This window comes from Haemaphysalis longicornis, unplaced genomic scaffold, assembly GCF_048455015.1.
Source record: "Haemaphysalis longicornis isolate Haplotype H1 unplaced genomic scaffold, Haemaphysalis longicornis Haplotype H1 scaffold_2, whole genome shotgun sequence".
Taxonomy (NCBI): domain Eukaryota; kingdom Metazoa; phylum Arthropoda; class Arachnida; order Ixodida; family Ixodidae; genus Haemaphysalis; species Haemaphysalis longicornis.
The window spans coordinates 274,423,597-274,437,653 of NW_027526295.1; the positions used below are offsets into that span (position 1 = coordinate 274,423,597).

General features: G+C 51.1%; 1 long non-coding RNA gene across 2 annotated transcripts; it reads right to left on the minus strand.

The window, feature by feature from the left end:
• Window positions 1–215: 215 nt before the first annotated feature.
• On the minus strand, window positions 216–12,740 carry LOC144167796 (uncharacterized). 2 transcript variants are annotated; one of them, XR_013322120.1, is made up of 3 exons: window positions 12,668–12,740; window positions 584–659; window positions 216–528 (listed from the first exon to the last, which is right to left on the minus strand). It is a non-coding gene; the product is annotated as an uncharacterized LOC144167796 (long non-coding RNA). The 2 variants fall into 2 exon arrangements; XR_013322119.1 differs by lacking the exon at window positions 12,668–12,740 and adding an exon at window positions 728–844.
• Window positions 12,741–14,057: the final 1,317 nt, after the last annotated feature.

Below are 14,057 nucleotides of genomic sequence, written 5' to 3' on the forward strand. Positions count from 1 at the left end.
GCGCGTTATAAAATATCACGGGAATGTTTCGTCAATACAATGGGGTGTTCTCGGGACTAATTTTGAGTATTTATAACTACGCTTGAAATAATCATGCCGGACGCGGCCAGCAAAACGAAATGGTGAAATGGCGGTCAGGACACTTAGTTAAGCTATAAAAATATTTTTTCTACGTACTAAGGAAGTTTATGCATACCTGAAGGGGAAAAAGGACATAGAAGTGAAATTGAAAAAAAAATCACTAGGTAAAGGATAAAATAAACAAACAAATTTCGAGTCTGCGTGCTTTTGCAACGGAAATTGAGTCCTAAATGTATGGTCGGTGTGAAATTACGTATGAACAGATTGCGAAATAATCGAGTTCTTTTGAAAGCAGTGCAACTGATACTTATCCTTTTTTTTTTTTTGCTGAGAAGAGGAGGAGGGTGTGTTCAGGCGCCGATCACGTCCCTCAGCACCATCGTCACACGACCCATCGCCTCTTCGTTCCAGTGCACCATGTCCAGCCGCCGGTCCGACCCCATCCGCCTGTAAATGTGTCAGTGTTGATTACACTACAACCAATGTAGCCGGAGCAACTTACCGCTCGTACAGGCAATAGCGGACACGACGTCTGCCCAGCACAAAGAGGCGATGGATTTCAAGAGCAACAACTCCGTCTGCGTGAAAGTAGCGCAACGAACAGGTTATTCTCTGCCGCAAACTGCCGTAAAGAGAGACATAGTACCCATAGTCAGCCCGAGGATCCACGCGTTCACGGCATTCAGAATTCGCCAGTGGGAGCTGGACCGCGCAGCGCGGGCCACCGGCGGCAGCGTCATCACGACAACATTACATCCGCGTCCGAGTAACAGCGCCAATACGACCTCCAAATCCGCAATCAATTGGTACGCGTCGTCCATGGTTCTGGCCTGTGAAAAAAAGAAGAATGCAAATGGCAGTGTTGATGCAGAAATTCTGAGCATACCCTTAGCTCAGAGGCAGAATTGCATCTGTTGTGCATACCAGACGCAGGTCGTTGGTGCCGATCATCAGGACGACCCTGGGCTCCATGTGGCGGAGGTTTCTCAGGCAACTAATTACGCGGGACCCGGACACTTCCGTGTACGGACTATTCGGTGCCATTTATATTTTTGTGATGGGTATAAATTTGTCTCCACAAATCCTTTGATTCTGTTCATCGCGTTTCCGTTGATTTCGTTCTCGTTCATGGCGTTTTTTGTTCTGTTCACAGTAAGTCACTATACGGCAGGTTGCTTCGTTTTTACCTCTGTTCATCACTTTGCACCTCAGCATGTCACGGGTTTTCGGTCCACACGCTTCCATGTTATAGATTTATTATGATTATTATTTTTGTGAGGCCACCTGTCTTTTCTTTTTTTACCAGTGAAATCTCTATTCACGGTGCTGTCGCTGCCCTACACCTGTGTCAGGCTGAACTTCCAAAGGCAGCTGGCTATCCCTCTTGTTCTTGTGTTCCTCTCCCTTGCTTCTGGTTCCACTTATCCTAACCTTTCAACAGGATGTTGGTGCTGGAGGAGCGAACTAACTTGCTTCCAGATGTAGAGAACAATAGCGCCGTCTGAGTAAAGAGTTCTGCCAAAACGCTAGCTTTGGTCACGCCGGGTGAAACGAATCGGCCAAGATTGAGGGTCGGACTTTTGGCGAACGCGACGATGTTTTCTTGTTTTATTTTTATTTGGCGGGGGGAAGGTAAATATAAGCTGCTGTTAGGTTGTATGGGGGTTGTTTTCCACGGCGGTTTTCCACTTGCTCATTCATCAACAACACCCTCGACGTATGCACGGCGGCAATGTTGGCTTCTCTGTCGACGCCAGAACATGCTGCTCAGAATTATTATACATATAAAAAAAAAGATCGAAACACGCGACACCATCAACTAAAGCCTTTCTGCGTTTGTTTGGCCTGCTTGCACTATGTAGTTTCTCTCTTGGTCGGAAGGCAGAATACTAACCCATTAGCGGGAACACCGAACAGATTTTTTTTTCCATTTTCAAATGCGATTATAACTACTTATAAGCTCCCGTTTCGAGTCAGTGCTCACCCTTGTTGCGTTCTTCCTTAGCTCGTGCGTGGTAGCTCATACCAGAAGCTGCGTACAGCATTGTGGAGGCTACATCGTTGTGAACAGTCCGCCTAATGCACCGTGAAGGGGGCTTAGGGCCAGGTGGACCCGCCAGGCCCCTGCGGCTTTCCTTCACGGTGAGTTAGGCGCACGCAGCTTCTTGTATGAACTCTAGGCAGGACACCGCGAGTCAACACGGTAAACAGTGTTTTTTTTTACTTCAAGAAAAAAAGAATTCTCGCTGCACATAAATTGGAGAAAAGCTGAACCTGCCGAGCCTACAAGCACCCCCCACCCTCCCTTCCACAATACCGTAGCGAATTCACCTCCGCAACCCACGACACCCCCCTCCCTATCTGAGGAAGTCCCTCTGAATGGGAGCCTGGTCGCGGCTCTTTGTAGTTGTTTGCTGATGGCGTTTTGACAGTGTTTGAGAGGAGAAGGATGACTTTATTTCAGAAAGGAGGCCAAGCGGCCCTGTTGTGGGATCTGGGAATATGGGCAGGGGAAGATGGTTCGAATAAAGCGTTGTTATGGCACTTCGATTGTTCACTTCAGCACAATATGTCTGTGGTACCATAGCTATGAGAATAGCTATGGCATATAGCGAATTGTTTGGGCCGCTCGGCGTTCTTCCTTCCACTTTCTACAGGGTTGCCTTTTATTCAAAAAGAAAAAAAAAACACTGTATTGGAAGACTGCTACGTCATAGCTTCACTCTCCAGGTAGAAATCAAAGCCTAAATTTAGGAAAGTATTGTTGTATTTTATGTTGATACCGTTGTTCAGAGTTTATTTTACCGAGCATATATACACTTGCGGAGAAGCTAATTTCCAATTTCCATTTTGTTTTGAATGAATCGTTTTATTGAACAAGACAACTGATAGTATCTCCCAAACAGCTTGTTGACATTGCCACATCGATGTGGGTGGGGGGGGGGGGGGGGGGGGCTTTTCTATTTTAGATGCGAAGCATCTCTTGCTCGGGTCTATGTCCCGCGGCGTCGGCGTCCGCACTCTACTATAAAAAAATACTTAGGCCATGCCCGGTTTCGAACCCACGACTCTCTGGCCGCAACGGGAGGTACGCGGCGCTCTACGGCGCTCCACGGCCGCAGAGCGCTCTACGGCGCTCTGCGGCCGTGGCGGCTCAGTGGACGGGGCCGGGCTTTCCCGTTTCACCTTGTAGTGAGTAAGATCTAATTAGTCGTGGTGCAAGGGACGCGTGTGGGACTGGACGGGCATACCCTAGCATAGGTTCAAATCGTGCACCTAACCTTAGTTTTCGTAACATTTATTTTCTTTGCGCAAACGTTTTTACCACCACCAGTGGCGTAGCCAGGGGGGGGGGAGGTTTGGGGGGTTCAAACCCCCAGAAATTTTTATTGCTGGATGTTTTCTTGTCTTTCAAATGTGTTAAAATGTAATGTTGAATGTTGTCCTGTAAAAACTACCAATTATATATATATATATATATATATATATATATATATATATATATATATATATATATATATATATATATATATATATATATATATATATATATATATATATATATATATATATATATATATATATATATATATATATATATATATATATATTAGGGTTGGGGCGCAACCCCCCCCCCCGAAATAAATTTCTGGCTACGCCACTGACCACCACCATCGGCTATTTATGGTGTCATCACCCAGTCACCAAATTTTCCAGAGATTGCATTCGATCTGACAGGAATGAGCTAATCAGTAATTATATTGCATGTGCTTGGTTGAATGAAAATTTTCCGTCCAGCAACGGGGTCATTACAGCGCCAAGATCATTGCATAATTTTGCTCTGCCAACAAAGTTAGATGCCACCTTTCCCAGCAAACTGAGGTCACACGTTTTGAGGTCACACGTGAGGTCGAACTGCAACAGTACAGGCACTGACACAGCTGTTTATTGGAGACAAAACTTCCAACGCCGCTGCCTCCATACAAACTTTGCTGCGCTTGGAATGTGAATAAAAAAAAGAAAGCTGGCATACTCGGATGCAGGAGGCAGAGATTCGCCAAAGCTGCTGCGAAGGAACTTTTATTTACCCTTGAAATACTCTCGGCTATGTAATGTTACAATAAGTTCATCAGAAGAAAGATGTGCTTGCCAATCAACGCGCAATGGTACACAAATTTCTTCACTTGCTTGAAATGAACAAGGTTACTGAACATGCTAACTACATGAAGGTTTTGCACGAAATAGGAACCAGTTTCGTTGACAATGGCTTTCGGCTGGTAAATGTTCATCTCGCGGTTGCATGTTGTTTCCTGGCATACCGAACTCAGCTGCTTTTCCTGAAAACTTTGCAAAACAAAAATCAACAAGCAAGGGTAACAACAAAGGCCTTTATTTGCACTAAGCAAAAGTCATGAGCCCTACAGAGGCACACAAACTGGCAAAAGACCTTTGTATCTTACAGCAAGCTGAAAAGACAAAAATATAACATAATGGTTATCAAATACAGGGATGGGACAACAGGGTGAGAAAGCCGTGATGATGGAATCAGCCGTGATGGTTGCAGTGTTGGTGTTCATCAGAGGCACTGCTTTGTGCATATTTTCAGCACGTTTTCTGTAAAACACAATGTCTCTTTACTACATGTGCACCAGCAAAATGCATCGCAAGAAAAAACAAAATGTCAGTGTAAGGGTCGGGTGATCCCGTCATTATTGCCCTAATTTCATGCCCAGGCAGGCAATAGGGCAACGGCCTCGCGGGCGTAGAGCCCCCCCCCCTTGAGCGCCGTGTTTCGGCCTTGCGTGCCAGATGGAGGCAGTCGAGGGAGCTGCTGGGTGGATGACCGCGCTTCGTATTTCGCGCGGCGGATGCAGTGTGCGGCCGGGCCGAAGCTAGCGCTAGGTTGAGGCGTCGGATATCGTTGTGCACGTGCGTTTGGTTTGAGTGGCGCGTATGGTTGCGCGCCCTTGGACGAAGGGCCCGCCACAGTGCAGGTGCGTGGGAACGCGGTCGGAGCGAGCGCGACCTCCTCCCCCGGATGCGAGGTTTCTTCGATTGCAAGCGTGCGCTCATCGGACAGACCGGATTGAGTTGTGGCTCGTCTCTGACGGGGTGCCGCGGGCACATAGCGACCAATGGCCTCAATGTATCCTCTTTGTAACCAACTGTAAAAAGTGTAAATACAAGTTTTCGTTTCGTCTCAACGGGTCGTCGCCTTCATCACAGCCGCAGCGCTGCACTAAACGCAGCGCAGGGCTGGCAGGAACTCCAAGGGTCACCAACGCCCGCCTCGCAAGGAGGCGAATTGGAGAAGAACGAGACATTACTGGCGCAGTCGACAGGATCCTGCTTGGCGAGACGACCACGGAACGAGACGGAGGATAGACGCATCGGCCACGGGCGGAGGGCTCTGCCAATCCAAGGAGCACGGGCCGAAGCGGGAAGGGCGAGTTTAACCGAACTTGCTGGGTGCGATCGACAGCACCGGAGTCGTCACGACGCCGACGGAGGAGCGACGACTGGGTTGCAGCCAGGTGAAGGAGCACCTGCAGGCAACCGGAAACTCCAGGCGACAGCCGAGCAGCAGGGAGAGTTGCGGAGGAGCGGCCGACGGAGACGGCGAGTCTTTGCGGTAGCGAAGGAGGCCGGCAGTCACCGCAGACCGTCGGACTGTGAACGACACCGCCTCGGCGAAGGCGAAGGAGCGCCAACAGGCATCGCAGACCTGCCGAATCTGAGGGAGAAGTCGGACAGTCGTGCGGAAACGGCGGACGAAACAGGCGGCCACATCGGATCGACACTGGGTGAGTCCTTTTTGTCTTCCGCTGGGTCGCGATCACTGCCACCCAACAAGAGCCCGTAAAACGCATGCTCACGCGTTTTGCCCACTTGAATCCGGACAAACGAGGGGAGCCCATCATGGGTAACGAAGATGAAGGTGCTGAAGGGCGGAGTCCACCTGAGCCAGTGGCGTCCGAAACGGAAATGCAAATGAAAAAATTGGAAACTGAACTCAAAATCGAACAGGAGAGACGCTTGGTCCTCGAGCGGCAGATCGAGCTTGAGAAACTGAAAAGGAGTTCTGAACCAGGCGTGAGCTCCGGCGACTCAGGCGGACAGGACACACGCAGCGAACTCCGGTATTTTTCAAAACTCGTCTCGGGAGTAGTGCCGAAGTTCCCTTCAGAAGCGGAAGTGCCGATCTGGTTTGAGTCCGTGGAAAATACGCTTGAGGCATACGCCGCGCCGAGGGAGTTGTGGGGCAAAATTGTCTTTCCGCTTATAGCGGAAAAGGTTCCCTTTGTTTCGACGCGGCTTACTCCACCCCAGCATAGTGAGTATGAGGTTCTCAAAAAGACAGTGCTGGAGGAGCTGAAATTGTCAGCCGGGGAATACCAGCGGAGGTTTCTTGGGGCGAGGAAACGCGCAAGTGAAGGGTGGAGACAATTCGCGACGCGACTCCAGAGTTACCTTCATTTCTACCTCGAGGCCAGAAACGTGAAGTCGTTCGAGGAGGTGATCGAGCTGCTGGTGGCCGACCAGCTAAAAAATAACCTGGCCGAGTCCGCGCTGCGCTACGTAACCCTTCAAGAAGGGGAAGGCTGGAAGAAGGCCCCAGCTTTGGCAAGCCTACTGCAGACTTTCGAGGATGCAGAGGGAAGGGACGGCGCAGCTAAGAAGCCGGAAACAAAGGTACGGCATGCACCGGCCTCGCAGGGAGTAACTTCAAGTGGACCGCCGCCAAAACCGGGCGCGGTGAAACAGAGCACCGACGTGCGAAAAAAGTGGGGAGCCTGCTTCGGGTGTGGTTCAAGGGACCACCTAAAAGCGAAATGCCCGCACAATGTCAACAAACTGACGGCAGGGGCCTCGGAAGGAAAAGGAAATGGCTTGTCGGCCAGAGTTGCAACGAATGAAGCGTGTGCAGGCCACAGCGAACTTAGGCCCGTGAGCTTGGGCTGCCATGGCAGGAAGATCAACGCAATTCTGGACACGGGAGCGGAGATAACTGTCGTTAGAGAAAGCGCGCTGCCACCGGAGCTGGTCGAGCCTCACGGGACAATCAACTTGACTTCCGCATTCGGAGAGAAGGTAGTGGCAAAGCTCGCGGTGGTTCCGTTGACGATAACGCGCGAGGTCGGCGTGTTTTCGGACATTAAAGAGGTGGTGCCGGTACTTTGCGCGCTGACGGACAGGTTGGTTTCTCAGACCGATTGTCTGCTCTCGGAAGAGGCGTGGGAGCGTCTTAGGGCGGGAGCCGAGATGAAAGGGGTGGTATGTGCAGACGGGAGCGACGTTGCGGACCGCACGGAGGGCGAACTAGCAAGGCTGGTAGACGATGAGCGGAGCGCAGAGGGCTCGGTTCAAGTTGCAATCGGTCAGGTTACAACGCGAGCAAAGAGTGGTCAGGACGCGGAAAGCGAGGAGCAGTGCAGTGAAACAACTCACGACGGGAATGGCGAGAGGAGCTCGTCGGAGAGGTTTCGGGCCGAGCAGCAGAGTGATGCGACATTGCAAGCTGCCTGGGAAAATGCAAAACGCGGAAAGGGACGCATGGTCGTGGTAGACGGCATTTTGTACCACCGAGACAAACTTCTGGGACAAGCTGTAATGCAACTGGTGCTACCGGAGAGTCGTAGAGGCGATGTATTGCGAATGGCTCACGAGTCAAACTGGGCTGGTCACCTAGGTTTCCGCAAAACGAAGGCCCGCATAAAGTACAGTTTCTTTTGGCCGGCTATCGAAGGAGACGTAAGGCGCTACTGCGCTAGCTGCCATGCCTGCCAGACAAGATCCGACTTGCGTACTGCCGACCGGATCCCGATAGAACCGCTGGCAAGGCCTAGGTACCCGTTTGAGAGAGTTAACGTTGACGTCATTGGCCCGCTGCAGCCACCATCAGGTAGAGGGCACAAATATGCACTGTGCATAATTGATTTGTGCACACGGTGGCCCGAGGTAGTGTGTCTCCGCTCTCTGAGCGCTAGGGCGACTTGCGACGCCCTACTGAGGGTATTTAGCAGCACAGGGATACCCGAAGTGATCGCGTCCGACTGTGGGACTAACTTCACTGCTGAGTTAACACAGGAGTTCTTAAAGCGACTCGGCTGCTCCCCGAGGTTTTCGACCCCGGGACACCCGGAGAGCAACGGCGCTGTGGAGCGGTGGAACAGGACGTTTAAGAACATGCTGTACCACACCATCCAAAAGGAAGGTAGAGACTGGGACAAGGCGGTGCCCTTTCTTTTGTGGGCATATCGCGAAGTCCCGCATGATACTACAGGAGTGTCGCCATTTGAAATGGTGTACGGTAGACCGCCTAGCGGACCGCTAGCTGTCGTCAAACGCGCTTTAACGGGAGAAATGCCTGCGTTAGCGGACCTTGGCCCGTCCCCGTCCGCTTACATGAAAGAACTGAAAGAGCGTTTAGAGCAGGCAGCGCAAACAGCCGAACTGGTAGGATCCAGGCAGCAGAATGCTTACGCAAAGCAGTTCAACAAGCGGGCGACAAGCAAGAGCTTTCAGGAGGGGGACGCAGTGTTGGTGTTTGATGACGACAGGCCGGGTAAGATGTTCCCCAAGTGGAAGGGACCAGGTAGGGTAACCGAGCGGTACAGGGAGCACTCATACTTTGTCGAAATGCCGGAAGGAAACCGACGGCTAGTACATGCGAGCAAGTTGCGACCCTATAACAGTAGGGTAATGCAGATAGGCGTTGCTTTCGAGGAAGATGAGGCGTTCGGGGAGGTGGAGTGCGCGCCCCGAACTGGGAAAGGAGGTTCCGCGGACATGACCTTGTTGGGGAACTTATTAGGTCATCTCGAGAAGAACGAGAGTGGTCAGATCCGCAAGGTGTTTGCGGAGTACAGCGGTTTGTTCGACGACAGACTGGGGGTGGCGAGGGTACGCGAACACGATGTAGTGTTGCAGGAGGGCTTCACGCTAAAACCGTGTAAACCATATCGCATCCCCATAGCTCTAAAGGGAGAAGTAGGGGCGCAGTTGGACGAGCTACTAGATAGGGATTTAATTTTCCCGTGCGAGAGCCCACACGCGCATTCCATCGTGTGCGTGGCGAAAAAGGACGGATCAGTCAGAATATGCGTTGATTACCGCAGGCTGAACGCAGGAACGGTGCCCGACGCGTATCCGATGACACTGCAGCAGGAGCTCATAATGAACGTCGGGCAGGCCAACTATATTACCCTTTTGGACCTGCGAAGAGGCTACTGGCAAGTACCTCTAGCGCCAGCGGCTCGTTCACTCACCGCCTTCACGTGCCATCGGGGGCAGTTTGCATGGAAAGTCATGCCTTTTGGCCTCAAAAACGCGGCGCAAACGTTTCAGAGGGCCATGAACGAGCTGCTCCATCCGCACTCTGAATACGCCTGTGCGTATCTAGACGACATAGCGGTATTCAGTGAGACCCTGAGCGAGCACGTACAACATTTAAGGGCGGTCTTCGCGGCGTTAGACCGGGCGAGGCTCAAGGTGAAACTCGAGAAGTGTCAGGTCGCCCGAGGGTCCATACGCTACTTAGGGCATATTGTCGGTTCGGGAGCGCACGCGCCGGACCCGGACAAGTTGGCTGCAATACGGGGTCTTAAAGAGCCAACGACTAAGAGGGAGCTGCGCAGCGTCCTCGGACTGTGCGGCTACTACCGAAGTTACGTGCCCAACTATGCTGAGGTGGCGAGGCCGCTTACGGAACTGACCGGGAAGGGAATTCCAAACAAGATTCCGTGGTCGGCCGAAGCTGACAGTGCGTTCCAGGGACTCAAAGCAGCACTTTGCGAGGCGACCGCGCTGGCAACGCCGAAGCCGGACGCGCCGTTTTTGTTGTCCACCGACGCCTCGGCTTTCGCGGCGGGTGCCTGTTTGTCCCAGCGCGCCGAGGATGGCTCCGAGCGTCCCATAGCGTTCGCGAGCCATAAGTTCACGCCCACTCAAGCTCGATGGTCGACCATAGAGAGGGAGGCATTTGCGGTGATCTGGGGGCTTAAAAAGTTTGACATTTGGCTCTTCGGCGCCCAGGTGACGGTGATCTCCGACCACAACCCCCTTTCCTTCCTCACTTTGTCCACGCCACAGGGCGCAAAGTTGACTCGTTGGGCACTAGCGCTGCAGCGCTATAATGTTGTCGTACAGCACCGAAAGGGTAGCGACCATTCAAACGCGGACGCTTTGTCCAGAGTACCTAACGCATGTTGGGAAGCGGGTGGCAGTGTTGGTGGCCTGGCGGGCGGCGAGAAGGACCCACTCAAAGAGAAGTGAGGGGTCTCACGGCGGAGAAGAATACCGTGAACGCTCGAACTTGCAGAGGACCCATCAGCCTGAAAACGACCTTTGCATGGGTGTTTTGTTTGACACGAGAGTGTGTGTGCGTGTGTGTTGTTTTCTGTACGGTGACGCGCTTTTCCTGAGTGGACACTATGCTTATGGACAAGTGCCTGTGTTGTCTTGGAAAGTGACCGTGGGGAATTTTGTCGGGTTTGCTCCGTGTTGTGTTCATTTTTTTTATTCAGTTTTAAGGGAGCGGTTGTCGCGATTATCTGTGTCTTGTTGGGATCTCCATAAGAGGCCTTTGGGCCCTTATGTTTATCTTGGGAAGGGCGTGTAAGGGTCGGGTGATCCCGTCATTATTGCCCTAATTTCATGCCCAGGCAGGCAATAGGGCAACGGCCTCGCGGGCGTAGAGCCCCCCCCCTTGAGCGCCGTGTTTCGGCCTTGCGTGCCAGATGGAGGCAGTCGAGGGAGCTGCTGGGTGGATGACCGCGCTTCGTATTTCGCGCGGCGGATGCAGTGTGCGGCCGGGCCGAAGCTAGCGCTAGGTTGAGGCGTCGGATATCGTTGTGCACGTGCGTTTGGTTTGAGTGGCGCGTATGGTTGCGCGCCCTTGGACGAAGGGCCCGCCACAGTGCAGGTGCGTGGGAACGCGGTCGGAGCGAGCGCGACCTCCTCCCCCGGATGCGAGGTTTCTTCGATTGCAAGCGTGCGCTCATCGGACAGACCGGATTGAGTTGTGGCTCGTCTCTGACGGGGTGCCGCGGGCACATAGCGACCAATGGCCTCAATGTATCCTCTTTGTAACCAACTGTAAAAAGTGTAAATACAAGTTTTCGTTTCGTCTCAACGGGTCGTCGCCTTCATCACAGCCGCAGCGCTGCACTAAACGCAGCGCAGGGCTGGCAGGAACTCCAAGGGTCACCAACGCCCGCCTCGCAAGGAGGCGAATTGGAGAAGAACGAGACATTACTGTCAGGAAACATATAAATGTGCAAATGTACATAAAACCCCAGACGCAACCCCATAATTGGGCAGAAAACCTGTATCGCCTAGTTCCCAGATAAAGAAAGGAGGAGCTTATGGATAAGGTGAACAAAAGAGCACTACAAAAAAGGCATTGTCTAGCGTTCCGTCCAGACGGAACGATAAGGAATGCTAATGTTGCGGAACGGCAGCTGTCACTAAAGTTCTGTTCAGGAGGAACGCAACTCTCCGTGAGAGCAATCTGTTGATTTTTATCCAACCGAACACACCGCTTCCTCACACCGCCAGGGTCGTTGTTAATTAGTAATCACTATTTAGTAATTATAAATGGTCGGACTACCTCTAGCTAAGTACGGAAGGAACTCCAAGCTGCTACCCCAAGACTGCTTGGCAACATGAACAGAAAACAGTCTTTCTTGATATTTATGCAAAGGCAAAACCGCTTGTTTTTTTAAGTTTGAAAGTTAAAGTTGATTCATCAAAAGTAAATGGTTACAAAAAAATTTACAGACTAGCTTTGTGCAGCCATAGTCACTTATAATAATTACAGATTATCGGACGTAACCCTAGCGTTGGCTGCGTCGGCCTTGGCTTCAGTGAGCCGTAGCGGTTCAGCCGGTTGGGTAAAACCAAAATCGACTGCTCTAGCCAACTGAGTTGTAAGGCGGGCGTGAAGTATAGTTATTACAAAAGTTCTAAATGCGTCAAAAAAAAAAAAACAGAGCTCGGCAAGATTTCAACACCCAACTACAACGTCCGTAAGCAGAGGCGTAAGTACGACTATTTCACAACGCGTAGCTTTTACGGGTACGGCAGGAGCGAGTACGGCTATTTCACGACGCCTAGATGTTACGGCTACGGCAGCGACGACGGAGAGTTTTCAGGGCACGCCGGGGCGCGCGCCGGCGAGCGAGCCAGGTTAGTTCACGACGGGTAGGGGGGGGATTTCACGACGCCAGCGAGACGCCAACCATATATGGCTACCTTCTGCATTTTTACGGCCAGGCATTGGTGGCCGGGCCACATGCAATGGGAAGGGGCCGCGAATAAAAGTGCAAGCGGTGGCAGCAAGCGGTGGCTAGGCTCCGAATAACAAACCACCCAGAGCTTTTAGCATTGAAAGGTAAAACTAGCAGCCCCACGCCGGTCAAAATCGTGGTAAAAACTAAGCGCGCTGTTTCACATCCCCAACACATGCGAACCCTCATGCGGAGCCTCATATTCCGCCAGAACACAACAAAGGCTGAACAGAAATAACACTCGCAGCGCGTTAGCGCGAGATTGCGTGCAATGAACACAAAACGAAAATCCTTACTTGCATGAGGAAGCTGCGGCCGCTCTCGCTTGCGCTCGGCGACTTTGTGATGCATTTTTAGGCCTTATCAAACGTTTTGGCGTTTTACGGGTGTTACCCATCGCAGATCACAAAACGTCGCACCGCTGTACTCCACCGGACAACGGCGGTGCAGAATGCCCAGAGATACCGAGCAAATTTGCTACCACCGAAGTTCGCACAGACCACACGGCGTGGCGACAAAAACTGAACGAGTATCGGCAGTATCGGGTATCGGCACCACGATAAAGAAGAGGCGAAAAGTCTGGGGAGCCTGAATGTACCGCCTTGAGGCTCCCTCGAATAGTGCGTTTGGCCGCGCCATCGGTAGCAGAAAGCTGAAACGTAACGAAGTAGCTTTACAGTTTCGACACTGGATGGCGCCACATAAAACTGCAACGTTGTTATGGCTGTAAAATTGTCGCTACAGGAATAAAAAAGGGTTAATTGTACATTTACTTGGTAATGTTATAAAGATATGACATCGACGTATATTCCATGTAACGCACTTTTTGGAGTTCCGTGTGTGTACGTAAATAGACGCGTTTGAGCGCTTCGGCCGGCGTGATGAAAATCAGCCAATTTCAGTAACAGTTTATACGTGTTCTATTTATCACAGCGCAAACATTGAACGTAACTAAGTAAAGGAGGTCTTCAAGTTTGATGTGTGAAAATATTGAAACTTCGTCTTCAGCAGCAACGCAGAAAAGTTACACCAGAAAACCCATGTGTACGTGTAAACTGCCATATGTAGACCAAAACAACTTTAAAACCGCTGAACGAAATTCAGCGAAATTTCGGCAGTATACAAATACATATGCTGGCAACGCGCACACGAAAACACATTGCTCTGCATTAATCCATGTAAAAGTTTAGCGCGAGTGAAGTTGCGCTATTTTAGCTATTTTCAAACGGCCGTATAACAAAATCTATTCGCTGAAACGGAACTTCCAAACGTAACTAACTGCATAGACATCTATTCTATGCACATACCAAACTACATGTAATTACGTCGCATAGTTTTCTCAAATTCTTACACCGCCCGAAGCAAAAAAAGCAAAAATACAATTTTTCTCTCTTGCAAACTGGCTTCTCCTTCTAAAGCCAAATTAGCTGGAATAGACCGGTAAGCGAGTTCGGAATCTAGAAGACTTCTGCTTTCTAATGATACATTAGCCATGAATGTGGTGCCAACTGGGGCGCAACAGCGCCTACGCAAACATCGTCCAAAACCGGCAGCGCGGGCCGATCGAGTGGGACCGCCACCTTAAAGCGGCTATCCAATGCAATAATGGCTGCAACTTGGGAAAAGCCGGCCAATAGCCGCTACACCGCTGAAATAACGTAATTCCAGCAGCCGAAGAACATCAAG